At 47.7% G+C, this 21,828-nt stretch overlaps 1 protein-coding gene across 2 annotated transcripts in view; it reads right to left on the bottom strand.

Moving 5' to 3' along the window:
* EXT2 (exostosin glycosyltransferase 2) overlaps window positions 1-968 on the bottom strand; it is a 93,762-nt gene extending 92,794 nt beyond the window's left edge. Inside the window, exon 1 of one of the 2 annotated variants that reach the window (XM_066583468.1) lies at window positions 860-968. The gene's annotated coding sequence lies outside the window, so the exon portion shown is untranslated. The remainder of the gene's footprint in view (window positions 1-859) is intronic. The other variant, XM_066583467.1, reaches the window with a different exon arrangement.
* Between the last annotated feature and the right edge of the window lie 20,860 nt (window positions 969-21,828).

Here is a 21,828-nt window from a genome sequence, read left to right as displayed (position 1 = left end):
TATAGTTAGGGAATAACTTTACAACTTGGCACAACCCCGATTATTAGAGGGGTCCCCCCTGGACATGTCAGAGCGCAGTTCCCCTTTCACATTCCTTCATCTCTTAGGAATTCTTTAGGACTTTTATTGCTGATGACCTATCCTCGGGGTAAGTCATCAATAATTAATCAGCGGGGGTCTGCTGTTTGGGATTTGCAACGATCAACTGATCACCCGGCCCACTGTTAGTACAAGGAGCATTGGAAGCAACTAGTGCTGTGAACATCGCACCACCCGGGTCGGTGCCTGCAGTACCACCCCAGGCCACTGCAATACATACAGCGCTATCGGCTTCCAGCGCTGTCCACGCTGACAGCAAGCCCAGTGATCAACTGACTCGCAGCAAACCTGAGCTGAGAACCCCTACGGATGAAATATCAATGCCCTGTCCTGGGGATAGATCAGCAATCGTAAACGGCCCGGATCAGCCCATTAACGTCTAAGGAATTCTGTGCAGTTAACTGAAGTTTGCGCAGTGCGGCTGCACACTGTAACCCAGCTATATCGCCAGCGCCAACTGTGGGATATCCCATCAACGTCTATGGCCAGCGACATTCTATAGTGTTAACAGCGAAACTAGGCGCCCATCTTGGCGTTCCTACGGGCTCAGATGACGGGCACCGAGTGGCATCATCCAACAGGACTTACTATAAGCAGTGCAGAACAGGGACATGTATGTAATATACAGGTGAGAATAGTAAATAGTCCGCATAGAATGATGGAAGGGGCAGCTAAGCACAGAGCAGAGTTAATGCAGCAACACACGGGTCTGTTAGTAGGCAGAGCACTACATGTATGAGGCCTAGGCCCCGCTCCTCACCTCGGCCCCCAGTAGCAGCAGCTCCCGGCCCCGGGCCGCCCCTAACACCGTTCACAGCTCCAGCCTCATCCCACAGTTGGAGACACCCCTACTGGGCGGAAGTGACGTCAGTGCGCGGAAGGCTATGAAGAACAGCCGCCGCTAGAGTGTAAACACCGCAGTACGTGTATCAGCGGCGCGGTCTGCACACTGCGGCGGCCGCCATATTGTCGTAGATCACACACACTTTAGCATCTATGAGGTAGAAAATGAAGAGACTAAATAAACTTCTTCTGGACCATTCTGTAGTTTGGGTCCAAGTGATGTCTCCAATAGTTCAGTATTGACCATGTGACTTTACTTTTATTTCACTATTCATGCTAGTATATTAGGTTAAAGGCAAATGTCTTCATGTATTATTTATATAGGAGCAATGCTCATTTTCCAGAGTTTGGAAAAATGAAGCATAATGCGTAAAGTAGCAGAGTCCGACACCCTGCATACCTGCCCTATATCATCTTTCTCTGCACTGCGGATGGCAGTGGCGAGCTGCCGTCAGACATGCGCAATACAGCGTTTTTTTATGTTTATTTTTCCGTCACTAGGAATCCGTGACCTATCTGCAATGTCAATTGCGGAGGGGCCGTGGCACGGACAGCTTCCATTGATTTCAATAGAAGCCACCCATGCGGAATCTGCGCAAAAATAGAACATGCTGCGAGATTTTCCTCTGCTCGTGGAAACTGCAATTGGTTTTCTCATGGCATGCTATGAATGGTATTTGCTGCGGATCCGCGGTACTGACGCCGATCGTAGATTCCACAATGCAAATCCGTTCGTGTGCAGGCGGCCACATGTTATATAGTGCCAGTGCTGTGTTCTTACAACAGCGGCTTCCACAGAAGCGCCAGCCAGGTGCCTACATATCACACCAGCAATAGTGCCCCCAAAAGAGGCACAACTGAAGCGCCCCCATAAGAATAGCAATCACAGGAACCCCAAGGATATATGAGCAGCAGTAAGGCCGGGCTCACAGGGGCGGAATCCACGATCGGCGTCAGTACCGCGGAGGATCCCAGCAAAACACAGACATTCAAAGGCATTTACTTTCTGCTTTTTTGCTCACACTTGGCATGACAACGCTGGGAGACCGACTGAGCATGGCGTGGCGACACTCGGGGACAGGCTGAGCCCGGCATGACAACGCTGGGAGACCGGCTGAGTGCGGCGTGGCGACACTCGGGGACAGGCTGAGCCCGGCATGACAACGCTGGGAGACCGACTGAGCATGGCGTGGCGACACTCGGGGACAGGCTGAGCCCGGCATGACAACGCTGGGAGACCGGCTGAGTTCGGCGTAACGACTTTGGGGGATCGGCTGAGCGTGGCGTGACGACATTGGGGGATCGGCCGAGCGCAGCGTGGCGACGCTGGGGGACTGGCTGAGTGCGTCATGACGATTCTGGGTGACCGGCTGAGCGCGGCGTGATGCCGTTGGGGGACAGGCTGAGCCGCGGCATGACAACACTGGACTGGGGACTGTTGACTGTATAACCGCAGTATTTACACTAGACTGTAAACTAATTTATCATGGCGGTACAGTGTGAGGGTATATGTATATATTGCCATATGTTTTTTATGCTTTTATACCTGTATGCAAGTTGTATTCAAAGTTAAAATGAGAAAAACTTATATGTCGCCTTACATCAGATATTCCAAAAGTTTGCAAGGCTGAGAGAGATGTGTCCAGAAATTCAGAGATGATACAGAACCGAACACGAAGGCCGCGTGCTTGGCTGTTTTCCCAGAGGCGCCGTATCAAGATAACGACTGTTTAACTACGTATATGACTATCAGCGCCTCAGCCGGAAATCCGGACTTAACATATATGGTTATGTGGTGAATTTGAGCCAATGAGACCATCACCCATTCCCAGTGATAAGACCAAAGGGTATAAGATCCCATGTAATCTGTAATAAAGTGCGCAGTCATGTCCCCGTGTGAGGAACTATACCAGACCTCCGTGTGTGGTGTCTCTTCTTTACCGCCAGCAGCGAGGCATTGGGGTGGGCCTGATTGGTGCTGTACTTGGAATTTCCCTGACAAATGGCGCCCAACGTGGGGCGGTAAAACCGGAGCCGTGCAGCGCAGTCCACCCGGATCCACGCCACGGGAAAGCCGTCCTGCTGCAAACCGAGCCTGATCAACTCACAGAACTCCAGGTAAAACCGGCATATAATTATGTTGTGTTTTACACTGAGAGTCTTGCAGCAGGAGGGACTATCTGTGTTTTGTGACCGGACGGGTTGGGTTAAGAGTTCTACACGGTAACTCGTGGGCTTCGGGTTTGCCGTCACGGACCACTGACCGTGATAAGCGCACCAATCGCTCACCCAGGAACTACCCTGTTTCCCCGAAAATAAGACGCGTCTTATATAAATAGTAGTTGTCACCACAAACCAATAAAGCTAGACAAACTGCGAAAACAAAGCAAAATTACTCAATGACAGTCATGTCATCATTTTCTGGCACATCATCATAAACATCTGAACCCGGAATCTCCTGCTGAATTTCTTGACACTCCATTTCTTGTAAAATCTTCGGGCCAAAGCAGGAAGGTTTTTGCCCCAAGAATCTTCCACGATTCCTTTCTTGTTCTCAATGGAATAGCTCTTTCTTTTTGCGCTCATGTCTAGGGGTAAAAATATACGGTAGCAACATTTTTTATTTCTTGTACTTTAGACTCTTCAGCAAAAAAGCAGACACCCCCTATTGAATCAAAATGACACACAAAAAATAAGAGCTGTAAAGTACCTGGCTCCCACACACTGTCTGGAGACTGTAATGCCCACCCCCTAAGGCTGGAAATACACTCTGTGAGAACCCAGCCTTAAGAATCACACATATGGTTGCCTGACTCACACACAGAGCCATAAAAAAAGTAACGTACCTGCAGACAGAAGTTCCTGTACCACTTGTAAGCAAGGATGGTATTGCAGCTTCCGGCCACCAGGGGGAGCTCATCACAGCAGATGTGTGCAGCAGCAGCAAGAGATAGTATGGGGTTTTCCAGCCAGCAAGGGGAGCTTACAACAGCACACTCGTACAGCACAGGAGGAGGTAGGAGACAACGGGGATGGCAGCAGGGGACAGGCCTCTTGACTTGCCTGCACACTTTAGTATGCCTTATTATCGGGGTGTGCCTTATATTAGCGATTACTGCAAATTTCTTAATGTGTCTTATTTTCGGGGGTGCCTTATTTTCAGGGAAACACGGTAGTCTGTAGTCTATTTGTACTTTGAAGTCCGTAGCGTTTTAGCAATAGTGAAGGTTGTTTGTTGTATCTGCAGAATTGTTTTTCTCTCTCTTTTCATTTCGTCTCACAGAAGAAGGGACCCTCGGTTTTAGTTTAGTTAGTTGTTGATGGTTTAGCAGAGAGGGATGCACTCTGTGAGATAGGTCCCATAGAAGAAGGGACCCTCGGTTTTAGTTTAGTTAGTTGTTGATGGTTTAGCTGAGGAGGAGATGCACTCTATGGGACTGGTTCCATAGAAGGAGATGCCTTCGGTTGTTTTGCCGTATATAAGGGGCTAACAATTTGGGTCAGAAGGATGCACTCTATGGAGCGTGTTATTATTATTGTTGTTATTGTTGTTCTAATATGCGTAAGACCTTATTAAAGAAGACGGAGCCCCTTATGGGCCGCCGCCGTGTGGATCAATTGATGGCGGAGAGACAAGGGTCCCAATCTGTAAAATGTAAGAAAACTCTTATGAAAATGTGTGAAATGGACCCGCACGGTAGATTACAGCAGATGTATGTGTGTGTATATATGTATATATGTACAAAAGGTTAACTGAGCTCGCTTTTAGTCAGAGAAGGATTGTTTACTTGAAGCTGCAGCTTGTGTCTAGCTTCCAAGGCCAAGCGATAACAAAGCGACAGAGAAGGAAAGGAAGGGGGGCTGAAAGATATCCACGCATTCTAAAATACATCAGCATTTAATATAGCATATAATAGCTTCAGTAAATAAGAAAGATAGAATGTCTCAGTCACTAGGAAACTTTTTCACACAAATTGTCAAAAATAGCGCTTATTCACAATCTCATCTCAATAGAATCATGTACTTTATAACATTATAGCACTCACCTCAATGTTTTTCAACTGATGTATGTATGTTTGTCAAACTTTTTGTCTGTGCATCTGTATATACTAGTACACTTTCAATGGGGGGTGACGGGGCAGACTTGAGCGCATGGCTGAGAGTTAATGACCCGTGTTCAGACTGTGATGAATGTGAAAATGTGTGATTCAGGTATTGACTGGGGATAAAAGTCCCCCCCCCCCCCCATGCATAAGACTTTACTTGGTTGTGATGTGGATGCGCAGACTGTGGAGCTTAAATGAAGGTGTGTAGAAAGAAGCAAGCGGCCTGTATCGAGTGGGTGGAGCTAGATGACGTAATGGATCATCCTTCTTTTGTCCACAAAGGAGGGGGTGAGAATCTTGAGCGGCCAGTAAAATTTTTTTTTTTTTGTTCTCAAATTTGATAAGACATTGCAGGCAGGATCAGATTAATAATGAACTTGCTTAAAGGATATCACATTTCAAATATGGATAGATGTTTGTAGGGCCGGTAATATTTCATTACAATGTTGCTTATTGCTCTTCTAATAAATAAAGAATTCTATAATCTACATGGCGGTGTTTGTCTTTTGTCTGGATTTCTCCTTTTATGGTGGCCATGATGAGAGCTATCGCTGCCGCCCAATATTCCAGAAGTATTTAATAAAGTGTATTATCCCCCAAAGACACGGCGGCAGCTGCTGCGGGGCAGGAACTATAGGGGCTCCATATGGAGAGAGCAGAGAACATATATCTCCACCTATAGTGGTGTCCTAACATCTTCTATCTCCAGTTACACGTGTTATGGGGTTCAGTCTCTGATGGGGGCGCTAACATTGTCTGTGTTCTCACCTCTGCACAACATGCTTCCTGAAAAAGACTGAAGACTGCGACAAGAAGAACAACTGAGTACAGAAGACACAGGGAGTCTCGTATAACAAACATGAAAGAAACTAAAGAGATGTCGTTCACAGGGTGCAACAAGAAGCCATGGCGGCCCAGCGACAAAACCTGGAAGGGAATGCTACTCAGCAATGACTGGTTTTAGCAAACAATGGTTCACATTTACTAAGACCCCTATGGCCACTGATATTGCTGGGCTTGTTCCCCTCTTCCTTGCACCCCCCTGTCCGAACCGTATGCATATTAACCAGCCCTCTCAACCGTGCCGGATCCACCGGACAGTCACGCTGTCCTGGGTAGTCTGTTTGTCCTGGATGCTCTTTCTTCCAGCACCCAGTGTGATCCTTTCATCATGCTGGGCCAGCAGCGTCATCTTAATCGTTCCGCAGGATGTTGACTAGAAGTTTATTTTACTATAGGGGACATTATGGCTACAGGGGACATTATAGCTATTTTGGCAACCTGGGGATTACTCACTCAATAGGATTGCCACCTTCTCCCTTAAGATGGTTGGCACCACTCAACAGAGACTCAGAGATACCAAATTAGTTCAACACTCTAGCTTTGCCAGCTTTATTGCGCACACACAGCAAAGGATTACATCATAAGCATGATGGAACATAACACAAACTTAAAGGGGTTGTCCCACGCCGAAACGGGTTTTTTTTTTTTCAACAGCCCCCCCGTTCGGCGCGAGACAAACCCGATGCAGGGACCTAAAAAAAAATCTGCACAGCGCTTACCTGAATCCCCGCGCTCCGGTGACTTCTTACTTACCGGTTGAAGATGGCCGCCGGGATCTTCTCCCTCCGTGGACCGCAGCTCTTCTGTGCGGTCCATTGCCGATTCCAGCCTCCTGATTGGCTGGAATCGGCACGTGACGGGGCGGAGCTACACGGAACTACACGGAGCCCCATTGAGAAAAGCAGAAGACCCGGACTGCGCAAGTGCGTCTAATTTGGCCATTAGACGGCGAAAATTAGACGGCAACCATGGAGACGAGGACGCCAGCAACGGAACAGGTAAGTGAATAACTTTTGATAACTTCTGTATGGCTCATAATTAATGCACAATGTACATTACAAAGTGCATTAATATGGCCATACAGAAGTGTATAGACCCACTTGCTGCCGCGGGACAACCCCTTTAAGGGTTTCCAACCAACAATGTCCTTGTCATGCTACCCAGCAGGGTGTCTAGGAAGCGTCCTCCCGTCAGACTTGTGACAAACAGTCTGGTCCACACTGGAGCTCAGGCTTTGCAGCTCCTGAAGCTGCCTCCACAGCCTTTTTTCCCTGGTCTTCAGCTGGGAACTCAATGAGTCTAGAGGTTTTAACTTCTCCAGACACCCCACACCCTGCTGATCAGCACACATGATGCCTGATTTTATGCCCTCTGCAAGCCATCTTGTGTACTACTTTTCCACACTATATATTACTACAGGGTGACTTTATGGTTACAGAGGACATTATGGCTACATGTTCATACAGGGGGACAATATAGCTATATTGGGGGGCAGTATGGCTATATATTACTACAGGTTACATCATGATTATATATTACTACAGGGCGACATTATTGCTGCAGGGGGACATTATGACTATATATTACTATTGGGGAATATTATGGCCCTATATTCCTATAGGGGGGCACTATGGCTTTTACTACAGGGAGTCAGTACGACTCTATATACCTACAAGGGGGTGGTATGGCTATTACTTCAGCGGGATCGTATAGCTATATAGTAGTACAAGGAGACAGTAGGACTAGAAGGGGACATTATGGCTACTAATACAGGGGATAGTACAGCTATATATTACTACAGAGAGACATTGATATATATTACTGCAGGGGGACAATATTGCTACAAAGGAACATTATAACTATATGTTACTAAGTGGGACAGTATGGCTATTTACTACTACAGGGGAACATTATGGCAATATATCCATACAGGGTGCAGAATGGCTATTACTACAGGGGACAGTATGGCTATATATTTCCACAGGAGGGCAGTATAGCTATTACTACAGGAGGATCATATGGCTATATATTACTACTGGGGCGATATGGCTATTAGTTCAGGGGGATCTAATGGCTATATATTACTGCAGAGGTCAATATGGCTTAAAGGTACTACAGGGAGACAGTGTTGCCATTTATTACTAAAAAGAAACATTATGGCTAATACTACAGGAGAACAGTATGGCTGTATAATCCTAGAGGGGGCAGTATGGCTATTACATCAGGAGGATCATATGGCTATATATTACTATGGGAGGTGGAATAGCCTTATATTACTACAGGGGGTGGTATGGCTATTTACTATTACAGGGCAGCTTTATGGCTATATATTCCTACAGGGTGCAGAATGGCTATTACTACTGGGGACAGTATGGCTATATATTCCTAAAGGGGGGCTGTATGGCTATTACTTTCAGGGGATCGTATGGCTATATATTACTACAGGGGGATGTTTGGCTATAAAGTACTACAGGGGGACAGTGTGGCCATTTATTACTACAAGGAGACATTATAGCTATCACTACAGGGAGACAGCTATATATTACTACAGGCAAGCAGTATGTCTCATCAGGACAGTGCAGATCATTGTTCATTACAAGGGGACAGTGCAGCTTGTTGTTTATTATGCAGGGGGTACTGTGCGATTCATGATTTTGCTATATTTAAGGGACACTATGTGTGGCACTACTTAGAGTTTATCTTAATATAGGGACTACGGATTTGAAAAAGCCAGGAGCCAAAACATCTGTGTGGCAACCTCTGAGGAAACAAATTGTGTCCAAGAGACGCTGTCGTGTGGATTTGGGCTAGATGGAAAGGAAAACCACAGTGATAATTAGAGAGGAAGTCATATGTGAGTCACAGTGGCATTGTTTTTTCTGCCACTGGCTGTCTCTCAGTCCTGTAGTCACTGTATGGTTTGTAGAGTGACGATGGGTAGTAGTATTCTTCTTTGTGAATAGACAACTTCCATCATACAAATCTCACTAGGAAGTACAGACTTAAATAGTACAGGCTGACTTGACTGTACAATTTATACATTTACTGATATTGGTTCTGGTGCTTTATTTATATACTGAACTTGGTTCTGGTGCTGAATTTATATTTATATACCACATAGCCGTCTCATGGTCTTCCTCTATGGTACGTACACCCTTGTCTCTCTGTACCTTTTGTAAAACCGCTGTGTCATACCAGCATGGGAACAGGACCCGTCTTTTATATGCAAAGTCTCTAGCCAATCAGGAAGGTGGCTTAAAATGCATTTAGACTAAAAGATGGTCTGTCAAAAATCGCTCAAACTACAGTCTGAGTGACAGTTTTGAGCGATCATCTTTGCATAACTCTTAAGTAGCTAATTAGCTACTTAAAAAGTTATGCAGGCGGAGCGGGACACCGCTTATAACTCCGAGAACAGCAGCTGTTTTGTATATGCAAACAGCTGCTTTGTTCTCACAATATGAGTAAAAGAAATGAAAAAGGAGGGTGGAGCAAGACCCAGTGAGGGTAGTGGAATATTTCTGGAGTACAAAGTGTTTCTGGTGATGGAGTATTTCGAATGGTGGAGGTGCTGCCAACCAGATGACGCTCCATCAGTGTGGGCGTGAGTGTAGCGAAAAGGATGTGAAAAAAACTGGTATGGAGGCGCAACCCTCTAAGTTACTAGAAGATGAAGATCAAGGTCCAATGTGTGATTGTGAAAGCACTTCATTTTTATTTTTTCACAAATTAAAAACCAGCAATAGAATACGCGTTTCAGGGATGAACCCCTTTGTCAGTTCGGCTGGATAGGACAACAGGATGCCTGGGTGTGACAGAATTGCAAAGGTGTATTGGATGTGTCGGAGGTCCTGTGTGCAGGAGGACAGGAGAGAAAGAAGTGCTTTAGCATGTGAAAATTTTTTTAAAAAGTGCTTTTACCATCACACATTGGACCTTGATCTTCATCTTCTAGTAACTTAGAGGGTTGCGCCTTCATAGCAGCTTGTTCTCAGGATGTCCCGCTAGCTGATAGCTCTGAGAAACAGCAGGAGCGCTGACAGTTTCTTTGTTCTCTGAGCTTTCAGCTGGTATCCCGCTGGGAAGTCCCAGTGGGATACCAGGTGAAAGAATGATATCAGTATTCCCCGCTGAGAAAATCAGCGTGCGGCACTGACAACAGTCATCACTGATTTCTAGCTTGCTTGAAATGAGTGATGAACAAATAGTGCACGAACAGTGCAAGATGGCAGCACATTCAGACACAATGATTATTAATTTGAGCCATAATTGTTGTGTCTAAATGGGCCATTAAGGTCCTGACAATCCACTATATCATAACTAGCTAAAATGAAACCATGTGACATCTCTGAAGGTCCTGTCGGGAACATATATACAGTGCAATTGTAATATATACATAGTATAATGTATGCCAGTTTCTGGCATATGTTAGACTCATAGACTTGTAGAGTTGGAAGGGACCCCCGGGGTCATCGGTCCAACCCCCTGCTCAGTGCAGGATTCACTAAATCATCCCAGACAGATGTCTGTCCAGCCTTTGTTTGAACACTTCCATTGAAGGAGAACTGACCACCTCCCATGGTAACCTGTTCCACTCATTGATCCCCCTCACTATCAGAAAGTATTTTCTAATATCTAATTTGTGTCTCCTCCCTTTCAGTTTCATCCCATTGCTTCTAGTCTTTCCTTGTGCAAATGAGAATAGGGCTGATCCTTCTGCACTGTGACAACCCTTCAGATATTTGTAGACAGCTATTAAGTCTCCTCTCAGCCTTCTTTTTTGCAAGCTAAACATTCCCAGATCCTTTAACTGTTCCTCATAGGACATGATTTGCAGACCGCTCACCATCTTGGTAACTTCTCTGAACTTGTTCCAGTTTGTCTATGTCTTTTTTAAAGTGGGGTGCCTGGAACTGGACTCAGTATTCCAGATGAGGTCTGAATAAGGAAGAGTAGAGGAAGATAATTACCTCCTGTGATCTAGACTCTATGCTTCTCTTAATACATCCCAGAACTGTTTGCCTTTTCGGCAGCTGCATCACATTGTTGACTCATGTTCAGTCTATGATCTATTAGTATACCCAAGTCTTTTTCACATGTGCTGTTCAGCCCAATTCCTCCCATTCTGAATGTGCTTTCTTCATTTTTCTTGCCCAGATGTAGGACTTTACATTTCTCCTTGTTAAATACCATTATGTTAGTTGCCGCCCACTGTGCAAGCTTTTCTAGATCTTTTTGAATACTCTCTCTCTTCCCTAGCGTTAGCTAATCCTCCTAGCTTTGTGTCGTCGGCAAATTTGATCAGTTTTCGATCAATTCCCTTCTCCAGATCATTTACAGAAATGGTGAACAGAGCCTTGTGGTACCCCACTTGATACATTCTTCCACTTGGATATGCAGCCATTTATGACCACTCTTTGAGTACGATCACTCAGCCAGTTGTGAATCCACCTAACAGTTGCCTTGTAGATCCCATATTAGGTCATTTTTTCAGTAAGGATCGTATGAGATACTTTGTCAAATGCTATACTATATCCACCGCATTTTTCTGATCAACCCAGTCGGTGATACTGTCATAGCAGGAAATTAGATTCGTCTGGCATGACTTGTCTGTTACAAATCCATGCTGGCTCTGGTTAATTATTCCATTTTTATCCAAGTATTTGCATAAATGGTGTTTAATAATTTGTTCAAAGATCTTTCCTGGTATAGAGGTCAGGCTCACAGGCCTGTAGTTTCCTGGATCCACCGTCTTCCCTTTTTTTTGAAGATAGGGACATTTGCCCTTCTCCAATCTTCTGGGACTTCTCCTGTTCTCCAGAAATTTTCAAAGATTATGCAGAGTGGTTCAGCAATTACCTCCGCTGCTTCCTTTAGTAGCCTAGGATGTAAATCATCTGGAGTTCATGAGACTTGAATTCATTTAAGTTAGCTAAGTGTTACCATCTCTCTGCTTATAGATAGCCTGCATTCTTTTATTCCCCCAATAGCACAGGGAAGATCAGTTGATATTCCATCTACTTTCTGAGAAAAAACAGATACAAAATAGGAATTTAAAAGTTCGGCCTTCTCAACATCATTCTTAACCAATTTACCATTTTCGTTTTGCTTTTGACATACCCCCCAAATTCTTTGTTATTGCTTTTGGCCTCTGTTGCAAGCCTCAATTTATTATTAGCTTTAGCTTTTCTGATACTTGCCCTACAGTTTCTGCAGACTGCATTATATTCTTTTTTCGATATTCCCCCCTCTTTCCATTTGATAAGCATATTCTTATTCCTTTTTAACATGTGTGCAAGTTCTGTGTTCATTAGAGATAAGCGAACGTACTCGTCCAAGCTTGATACTCATTCGAGTATTAGCGTGTTCGAGATGCTCGTTACTAGAGGCGAGCACCACGCGATGTTCGAGTTACTTTCACTTTCATCTCTGAGACGTTAGCGCGCTTTTCTGGCCAATAGAAAGACAGGGAAGGCATTACAACTTCCTCCTGTGATGTTCCAGCCCTATAGAACCCCCCTGCAGTGAGTGGCTGGCGAGATCAGGTGTCACCCGAGTATATAAATGGGCCCCTCCCGCGGCTCGCCACAGATGCATTCTGACATAGCTCAGGGAAAGTGCTGCTGATGCTGGAGCTGCTATAGGGAGAGTGTTAGGAGTGATTTTAGGCTTCAAGAACCCCAACGGTCCTTCTTAGGGCCACATCTGACCGTGTGCAGTACTGTTGAGGCTGCTGGGAGCAGTGTTGCACATTTTTTTTTTGTATATCGGCCGTGCAGAGCATTGCGTCCTCAGTCTGCAGTAATTTTACATAGTATAAGGCCAGTAGTGCTGAGGCAGGGACAGTGAAAAAGGTGAAAGACATATACTGTCTATATAGGCAGTGGGCTTTTCCAAAAACATTTGGGACAAAAAAATCTATTTGGGCTGCCTGTGACCGTCCTGAGTGTACTGCGTCTCTGCTGGGGGTAGTAGTCCTAATTAATACGCAGCCAGCTAAGTGTTACAGCAGGCTTGCGCAAAATTCTTTCCTGGCTCTGCGTTGCCCGTTACATCACCGCTGTCATCCTGTCCAGAGGGAAACAGTCTGCAGTAATTTTACATAGTATAGGGCCAGTAGTGCTGAGGCAGGGACAGTGAAAAAGGTGAAAGACATATACTATCTATATAGGCAGTGGGCTTTTCCAAAAAAATTTGAGACAAAAAAATCTATTTGGGCTGCCTGTGACCGTCCTGAGTGTACTGCGTCTCTGCTGGGGGTAGTAGTCCTAATTAATACGCAGCCAGCTAAGTGTTACAGCAGGCTTGCGCAAAATTCTTTCCTGGCTCTGCTGTGCGTTCCGTAAGCAAAGTCAGCCTCCAACCACAGGCCAATAAGCGGCACATTTAATTACAGCGTTCTGTTTCTGCTCTACTTGTAATACACCATGCTGAGGGGTAGGGGTAGGCCTAGAGGATGTGGACGTGGGCGAGGACGCGGAGGCCCAAGTCAGGGTGTGGGCACAGGCCGAGCTCCTGATCCAGGTGTATCGCAGCCGACTGCTGCGGGATTAGGAGAGAGGCAAGTTTCAGAGGTCCCCAGATTCATCTCACAATTAATGGGTCCACGCGGTAGACCTTTATTACAAAATGAGCAGTGTCAGCAGGTCCTGCCGTGGATGGCAGAAAGTGCATCCAGCAATCTATCGACCACCCAGACTTCTACGCCGTCCACTGCTGCAACTCTGAATCCTCTGGCTGCTGCTCCTCCTTCCTCCCAGCCTCCTCACTCCATTACAATGACACATTCTGACGAGCAGGCAGACTCCCAGGAACTGTTCTCGTGCCCCTGCCCAGAATGGGCAGCAATGGTTCCTCTCCCACCGGAGGAGTTTGTCGTGACCGATGCCCAACCTTTGGAAAGTTCCCGGGGTCCGGGGGATGAGGCTGGGGACTTCCGGCAACTGTCTCAAGAGCTTTCAGTGGGTGAGGAGGCCGATGACGATGAGACACAGTTGTCTATCACTCAGGTAGTAGTAATTGGAGTAAGTCCGAGGGAGGAGCACACAGAGGATTCGGAGGAAGAGCAGCAGGACGATGAGGACGATGAGGTGACTGACCCCATCAGTAGGTTTGCTAAGCCTACTGAGGACAGGTCTTCAGAGGGGGAGGCAAGTGCAGCAGCAGGGCAGGTTGGAAGAGCCAGTGCGGTGGCCAGGGATAGAGGCAGGGCCAGACCGAATAATCCACCAACTGTTTCCCAAAGCGCCCCCTCGCGCCATGCCACCCTGCAGAGGCCGAGGTGCTCAAAGGTCTGGCAGTTTTTCACTGAGAGTGCAGATGACTGACGAACAGTGGTGTGCAACCTTTGTCGCGCCAAGATCAGCCGGGGAGCCACCACCACCAGCATGCGCAGACATATGATGGCCAAGCACCCCACAAGGTGGGACGAAGGCCGTTCACCGCCTCCGGTTTGCACCACTGCCTCTCCCCCTGTGCCCCAACCTGCCACTGGGATCCAACCCCCTCTCAGGACACAGGCACTACCGTCTCCTGGTCTGCACCCACACCCTCACCTCCGCTGTCCTCGGCCCCATCCACCAATGTCTCTCAGCGCACTGTCCAGCCGTCGCTAGCGCAAGTTTTGGAGCGCAACCGCAAGTATGCCGCCACGCACCCGCACGCTCAAGCGTTAAACGTGCACATAGCCAAATTTATCAGCCTGGAGATGCTGCCGTATAGGCTTGTGGAAACGGAGGCTTTCAAAAGCATGATGGCGGCGGCGGCCCCGCACTACTCGGTTCCCAGTCGCCACTACTTTTCCCGATGTGCCGTCCCAGCCCTGCACAACCACGTCTCCCGCAACATTGTACGCGCCCTCACCAACGCGGTTACTGCCAAGGTCCACTTAACAACGGACACGTGGACAAGCACAGGCGGGCAGGGCCACTATATCTCCCTGACGGCACATTGGGTGAATTTAGTGGAGGCTGGGACAGAGTCAGAGCCTGGGACCGCTCACGTCCTACCCACCCCTGGAATTGCGGGCCCCAGCTCGGTGGTGGTATCTGCGGCGGTGTATGCTTCCTCCACTAAACCACCCTCCTCCTACGCAACCTCTGTCTCGCAATCAAGATGTGTCAGCAGCACGTCGCCAGCAGTCGGTGTCGAGCGGCGTGGCAGCACAGCGGTGGGCAAGTGTCAGCAGGCCGTGCTGAAACTACTCAGCTTAGGAGAGAAGAGGCACATGGCCCACGAACTGCTGCAGGGTCTGACCGACCGCTGGCTTGCGCCGCTGAGCCTCCAACCGGGCATGGTCGTGTGTGACAACGGCCGTAACCTGGTGGCGGCTCTGCAGCTCGGCTGCCTCACGCACGTGCCATGCCTGGCCCACATCTTTAATTTGGTGGTTCAGCGCTTTCTGAAAAGCTACCCACGCTTGTCAGACCTGCTCGGAAAGGTGCGCCGGCTCTGCGCACATTTCCGCAAGTCCCACACGGACGCTGCCACCCTGCGCACCCTGCAACATCGGTTTAATCTGCCAGTGCACCGACTGTTGTGCGACGTGCCCACACGGTGGAACTCTATGCTCCACATGTTGGCCAGGCTCTATGAGCAGCGTAGAGCTATAGTGGAATACCAACTCCTACATGGGCGGCGCAGTGGGAGTCAGCCTCCTCAATTCTTTACAGAAGAGTGGGCCTGGTTGGCAGACATCTGCCAGGTCCTTGGAAACTTTGAGGAGTCTACCCAGGTGGTGAGCGGCGATGCTGCAATCATTAGCGTCACCATTCCTCTGCTATGCCTCTTGAGAAATTCCCTGCAAAGCATAAAGGCAGACACTCGCTCGGAGACGGAGGCGGGGGAAGACAGTATATCGCTGGATAGTCAGAGCACCCTCCTGTCTATATCTCAGCGCGTTGAGGAGGAGGAGGAGGAGATGGAGGAGCATGAGGAGGAGGGGGAAGAGACAGCTTGGCCCACTGCTGAGGGTAACCATGTTGCTTGCCTTTCATCCTTTCAGCGTGTATGGCCTGAGGAGGAGGAGGAGGATCCTGAAAGTGATCTTCCTAGTGAGGACAGCCATGTGTTGCGTACAGGTACCCTGGCACACATGGCTGACTTCATGTTAGGATGCTTTACTCGTGACCCTCGCGTTACACGCATTCTGGCCACTACGGATTACTGGGTGTACACACTGCTCGACCCACGGTATAAGAAGAACCTTTCCACTCTCATACCCGAAGAGGAAAGGGGTTCGAGAGTGATGCTATACCACAGGACCCTGGCAGACAAGCTGATGGTAAAATTCCCATCCGACAGCGCTAGTGGCAGAAGGCACAGTTCCGAGGGTTAGGTAGCAGGGGAGGCGTGGAGATCAGGCAGCATGTACAGCACAGGCAGGGGAACACTCTCAAAGGCCTTTGACAGCTTTATGGCTCCCCAGCAAGACTGTGTCACCGCTCCCCAGTCAAGGCTGAGTCGGCGGGAGCACTGTAAAAGGATGGTGAGGGAGTACGTAGCCGATCGCACGATCGTCCTCCGTGACGCCTCTGCCCCCTACAACTACTGGGTGTCGAAGCTGGACACGTGGCCTGAACTCGCGCTGTATGCCCTGGAGGTGCTTGCTTGTCCTGCGGCTAGCGTCTTGTCGGAGAGGGTGTTTAGTGCGGCTGGGGGAATCATCACAGATAAGCGTACCCGCCTGTCAACCGACAGTGCCGACAGGCTTACACTCATCAAGATGAACAAAGCCTGGATTTCCCCAGACTTCTCTTCTCCACCAGCGGACAGCAGCGATACCTAAACAATACGTAGGCTGCACCCGCAGATGGAAGCATCGTTCTCTATCACCATCAAAAACGGGGACCTTTTAGCTTCATCAATCTGTGTATTATATTCATCCTCCTCCTCCTGCTCCTCCTCCTGAAACCTCACGTAATCACGCCGAACGGGCAATTTTTCTTAGGCCCACAAGGCTCAGTCATATAATTTTTATACGTTTCAATGCTCATTAAAGCGTTGAAACTTGCACCTGAACCAATTTTTATTTTAACTGGGCTGCCTGCAGGCCTAGTTACAAATTAAGCCACATTAACCAAAGCGATTAATGGGTTTCACCTGCCCTCTTGGTTGGGCATGGGCAATTTTTCTGAGGTACATTAGTACTGTTGGTACACCAATTTTTTGGGGCCCTCGCCTACAGTGTAATCCAATTAATTTTTTGCCCACCTGCATTAAAGCTGACGTTACATCAGCTGTGCTGGGCACTGCAATGGGATATATTTATGTACCGCCGGTGGGTTCCAGGGAGCCACCCATGCTGTCGGTCCACACGGAGTTGTAACTGCATGTGTCCACTTCTAAAGAACCCCAGTCAGACAGGGGCATGCAGTGTGGGCCGAAGCCCACCTGCATTTAACATGACATTACCTCAGCTGTGATGGGCAATGCAATGGGATATATTTATGTACCGCCGGTGGGTTCCTTGCACCCACCCATGCTGTCGGTCCACACGGAGTTGTAACTGCATGTGTCCACTTCTAAAGAACCCCAGTCAGACTGGGGCATGCAGTGTGGGCCGAAGCCCACCTGCATTTAACATGACATTACCTCAGCTGTGATGGGCAATGTAATGGGATATATTTATGTACCGCCGGTGGGTTCCAGGGAGCCACCCATGCTGTGGGTCCACAGGGACTTCACAATAGGGAGTTGTACCTGCCTGTGTCTATGAATTAAAAACCCCGGTCAGGTTGGGGCATGCAGTGTGGGCCGAAGCCCACCTGCATTTAATCTGACGTTAGCTCTGCTGTCCAGGGCACTGCAATGGGATACATTTATGTACAGCCACTGGGTTCCAGGGAGCCACCCATGCTGTGGGTGCACACGGAATTCCCATTGCGGAGTTGTACCTGCCTGTGACTATTTATAAAAAACCGAGGTCTGACTGGGGCATGCAGACACCTTGACAGAATGAATAGTGTGTGGCACATAGGTTCCCCATTGCTATGCCCACGTGTGCAGCTCCAGATGGAGGTGGCACAGGATTGGATTTCTCATTGCTTCTGTACAGCATTGTGGGCTATTGCCCCGCCCCTTTTAAAGAGGGTCGCTGCCTAGCCCTGCCAACCCTCTGCAGTGTGTGCCTGCGGTTCCTCCTCATGGCAGACGCACTTATAAATAGACATGAGGGTGGTGTGGCATGAGGGCAGCTGAAGGCTGCGCAGGGACAATTTGGTGTGCGCTGTGGACACTGGGTCGTGCAGGGGGGGTTGGGCAGCATGTAACCCAGGAGAAGTGGCAGCAGAGTGTCATGCAGGCAGTGATTGTGCTTTGTTGGAGGTAGTGTGGTGCTTAGCTAAGGTATGCATTGCTAATGAGGGCTTTTCAGAAGTAAAAATTGTTGGGGGGGGGGGGGCACTCTTGCCGCTATTGTGGCTTAATAGTGGGACATGGGAACTTGAGATGCAGCCCAACATGTAGCCCCTCGCCTGCCCTATCCATTTCTGTGTCGTTCCCATCACTTTCTTCAATTGCCCAGATTTTCACAAATGGAAACCTTAGCGAGCATCGGCGATATACAAAAATGCTCGGGTCGCCCATTGACTTCAATGGGGTTCGTGATTCGAAACGAACCCTCGAGCATCGCGAAAATTTCGTCCCGAGTAACGAGCACCCGAGCATTTTGGTGCTCGCTCATCTCTAGTGTTCATCCATCCTGGTCTCTTTAAATGCTTCTCATTCTTCCTTCTTTTAGGGATTGTTAACAATTCTGCTTTGAGACTCTCATTTCGCAATATTTCCCCACCTTCTTGGACATTTCTGTCCTTAAGAACATCTAGCCATTGGATTCTTCCTACCCTCTTTCTGATTTCATTGAAATCTGCCTTTCTGAAATCCAACCTTGCAATCTGAGTTTTTTCAGGTCTTCCTCGCCTTTTTATCCAAAATTCAAGGATAGCATTATCACTGCCTCCTAAGGTCCCAGCCACCCTTACTACTTCAACCATTTCCTCCCTGTTGGTAAGTATCAGCTCCAAGACAGCAGATCCCCTTGTATTCTCTTTCACCTTTTCTCCTCTCCTCCAGTGCTTTGTATATTCTGTCTGCGATGGAATGTGTGTTGTTTACCCATGTGACCACTGTAGCCAATGGCAGCCCTGACATAAACATCATCAGTCATCGCATACTATATTACTGCCCCTAATGTACAAGAATATAACTACAGTAATACTGTCCCCTATTTACAAGAATATAACTACTATAATACTGCCCCTATGTACAAGAATATACTGTAACTACTATAATACTGTCCCCTATTTACAAGAATATAACTACTATAATACTGCCCCCTATGTACAACTATATAACTACTATAATACTGCCCCCTATGTACAAGAATATAACTACTATAATACTGCCCCCTATGTACAAGTATATAACTACTATAATACTGCCCCTATGTACAAGAATATAACTACTATAATACTGCCCCATACGTACAAGAATATAACTACTATAATACTGCCTCCTATGTACAAGAATATAACTACTATAATACTGTCCCCTATGTACAAAAATATAACTACTATAATACTGCCCCCTATGTACAAGAATATAACTACTATAATACTGCCCCCTATGTACAAGTATATAACTACTATAATACTGCCCCTATGTACAAGAATATAACTACTATAATACTGCCCCATACGTACAAGAATATAACTACTATAATACTGCCCCCTATGTACAAGAATATAACTACTATAATACTGCCCCCTATGTACAAGAATATAACTACTATAATACTTCTCCTATGTGCAAGAAAACAATTATTATAATACTGCCCCTATGTATGAGTCTCTAATATAATACTGCCTCCTATGTACAAGAATATAACTACTATAATACTTGTACTATGTACTAGATTTAGGGATGCCACCAGGCCTCTGGTCCAGTGATGTCATCCAACAAATGCTGCGGCACTGGACTGACGAAATGGTGGTCTGGTGCCACGGTACATATGTTGATTTTATATAATTTTGGGCATGGGGCACCAAAAACTATATAAAAATTAGAGATGAGCGAACACGTTCGGCCCCGCCCCTTTTTCGCCCGAACACCGAACTTTGCGAACACTTCAGTGTTCGGGCGAAAAAGTTCGGGGGCCGCCGTGGCAGCGCGGGGGGGTGCGGCGGGGAGTGGGGGGGGAGAGGGAGAGAGAGAGGGCTCCCCCCTGTTCCCCGCTACTGCCGCCCGCGCCGCCGCGCATCTCCCCGCCCCCCGGCGGCACCCGGACCTTTACGCGCGAACACTGCAGTGTTCGGCAAAGCCGGTGTCCGGGTGCGGATGTGTCCGTAACGGACATGTTCGCTCATCTCTAATAAAAATACAACTTGGAAAATCGCTTTAATCTTTCTTTATGCCGTAGCAGTTGGTGCACTGCTTTTTCTGAAACAAAGCCCCAAAAAATCTGCATAGGCATAAATGATAAAATAGCTGCTACCTTCTGCCACCACTAGGGGTAGAATAGGAGCAGACTGCATACTAGTTGAGTTCAATGTATAACATTATGTAATAAACTCCTCGGCACCCTCAAGTGGTGGCATTTGGAAATTAGTAGAGATGAGCGATCGTACTCGTCCGAGCTTGATACTCGTTCGAGTATTAGCGTGTTCGAGATGCTCGTTACTCATAACGAGCACCACGCGATGTTCGAGTTACTTTCACTTTCCTCTCTGAGACGTTAGCGCGCTTTTCTGGCCAATTGAAAGACAGGGAAGGCATTACAACTTCCCCCTGCGACGTTTAAGCCCTATACCACCCCCCTGCTGTGAGTGGCTGGGGAGATCAGGTGTCACCCGAGTATAAAAATCGGCCCCTCCCGCGGCTCGCCTCAGATGGGTTGTGACTTAGCTGAGGGAAAGTGCTATCGTGCTGGAGCTGCTGTAGGGAGAATGTTAGGAGTTAGTGTAGGCTTCAAGAACCCCAACGGTCCTTCTTAGGGCCACATCTAACAGTGTGCAGTAGTGTGGAGGCTGCTGTTAGCAGTGTTGCACTTTTTTTTTTTTTGGTATATCAGCCGTGCAGAGCATTGCGCCCTGCAGTAATACTACAGGGACAGAATTGTGTAGGCAGGGCCAGAAGACATATATTATAGATTGAATATACGCAGTGGTCCTTCCTTTTGCAAAAAAAGATTTGAAAAAAATCTATTTGGCCTGCCTGTCACTCTGCTCAGTGTTCTGGGTCTGTGTCTGCTGGGGGTAAAATTGCTCCAAGTAAATACGCAGCCAGCTAAGTGTTACAGCAGGCTTGCGCCAAATTATTTCCTGGCTCTGAAATCACCGCTCTGTTGCACTAAATAACAGTGCAACACTGCAGTTCCGTCACAGATCAGGGACAGAATTGTGTAGGCAGGGCCAGAAGACATCTTATAGATTGAATATACGCAGTGGTCCTTCCTTTTGCAAAAAAAGATTTGAAAAAAATCTATTTGGCCTGCCTGTCACTCTGCTCAGTGTTGTGGGTCCGTGTCTGCTGGGGGTAAAATTGCTCCAAATAAATACGCAGCCAGCTAAGTGTTACAGCAGGCTTGCGCCAAATTATTTCCTGGCGTTCCGTAAGCGAACTCAGCCTCAAACCACAGGCCAATAAGTGGCATATTTAATTACAGTGTTGTGTTTCTGCATTCCTGGTAATACAGCATGCTGAGGGGTAGGGGTAGGCCTAGAGGACGTGGGCGCGGCCAAGGACGCGGAGGCCCTAGTCCGGGTATGGGCACAGGCCGAGCTTCTGATGCAGGTGTATCGCAGCCGACTGCTGCGGGATTAGGAGAGAGGCACGTTTCTGGCGTCCCCAAATTCATCTCACAATTAATGGGTCCACGCGGTAGACCTTTATTACAAAATGAGCAGTGTGAGCAGGTCCTGTCGTGGATGGCAGAAAGTGC

This window comes from Eleutherodactylus coqui, chromosome 11 (assembly GCF_035609145.1).
Source record: "Eleutherodactylus coqui strain aEleCoq1 chromosome 11, aEleCoq1.hap1, whole genome shotgun sequence".
NCBI lineage: Eukaryota > Metazoa > Chordata > Amphibia > Anura > Eleutherodactylidae > Eleutherodactylus > Eleutherodactylus coqui.
The sequence above is the reverse complement of the archived record's forward strand: the minus strand, read 5'-3'. Positions and strand labels throughout refer to the sequence as shown.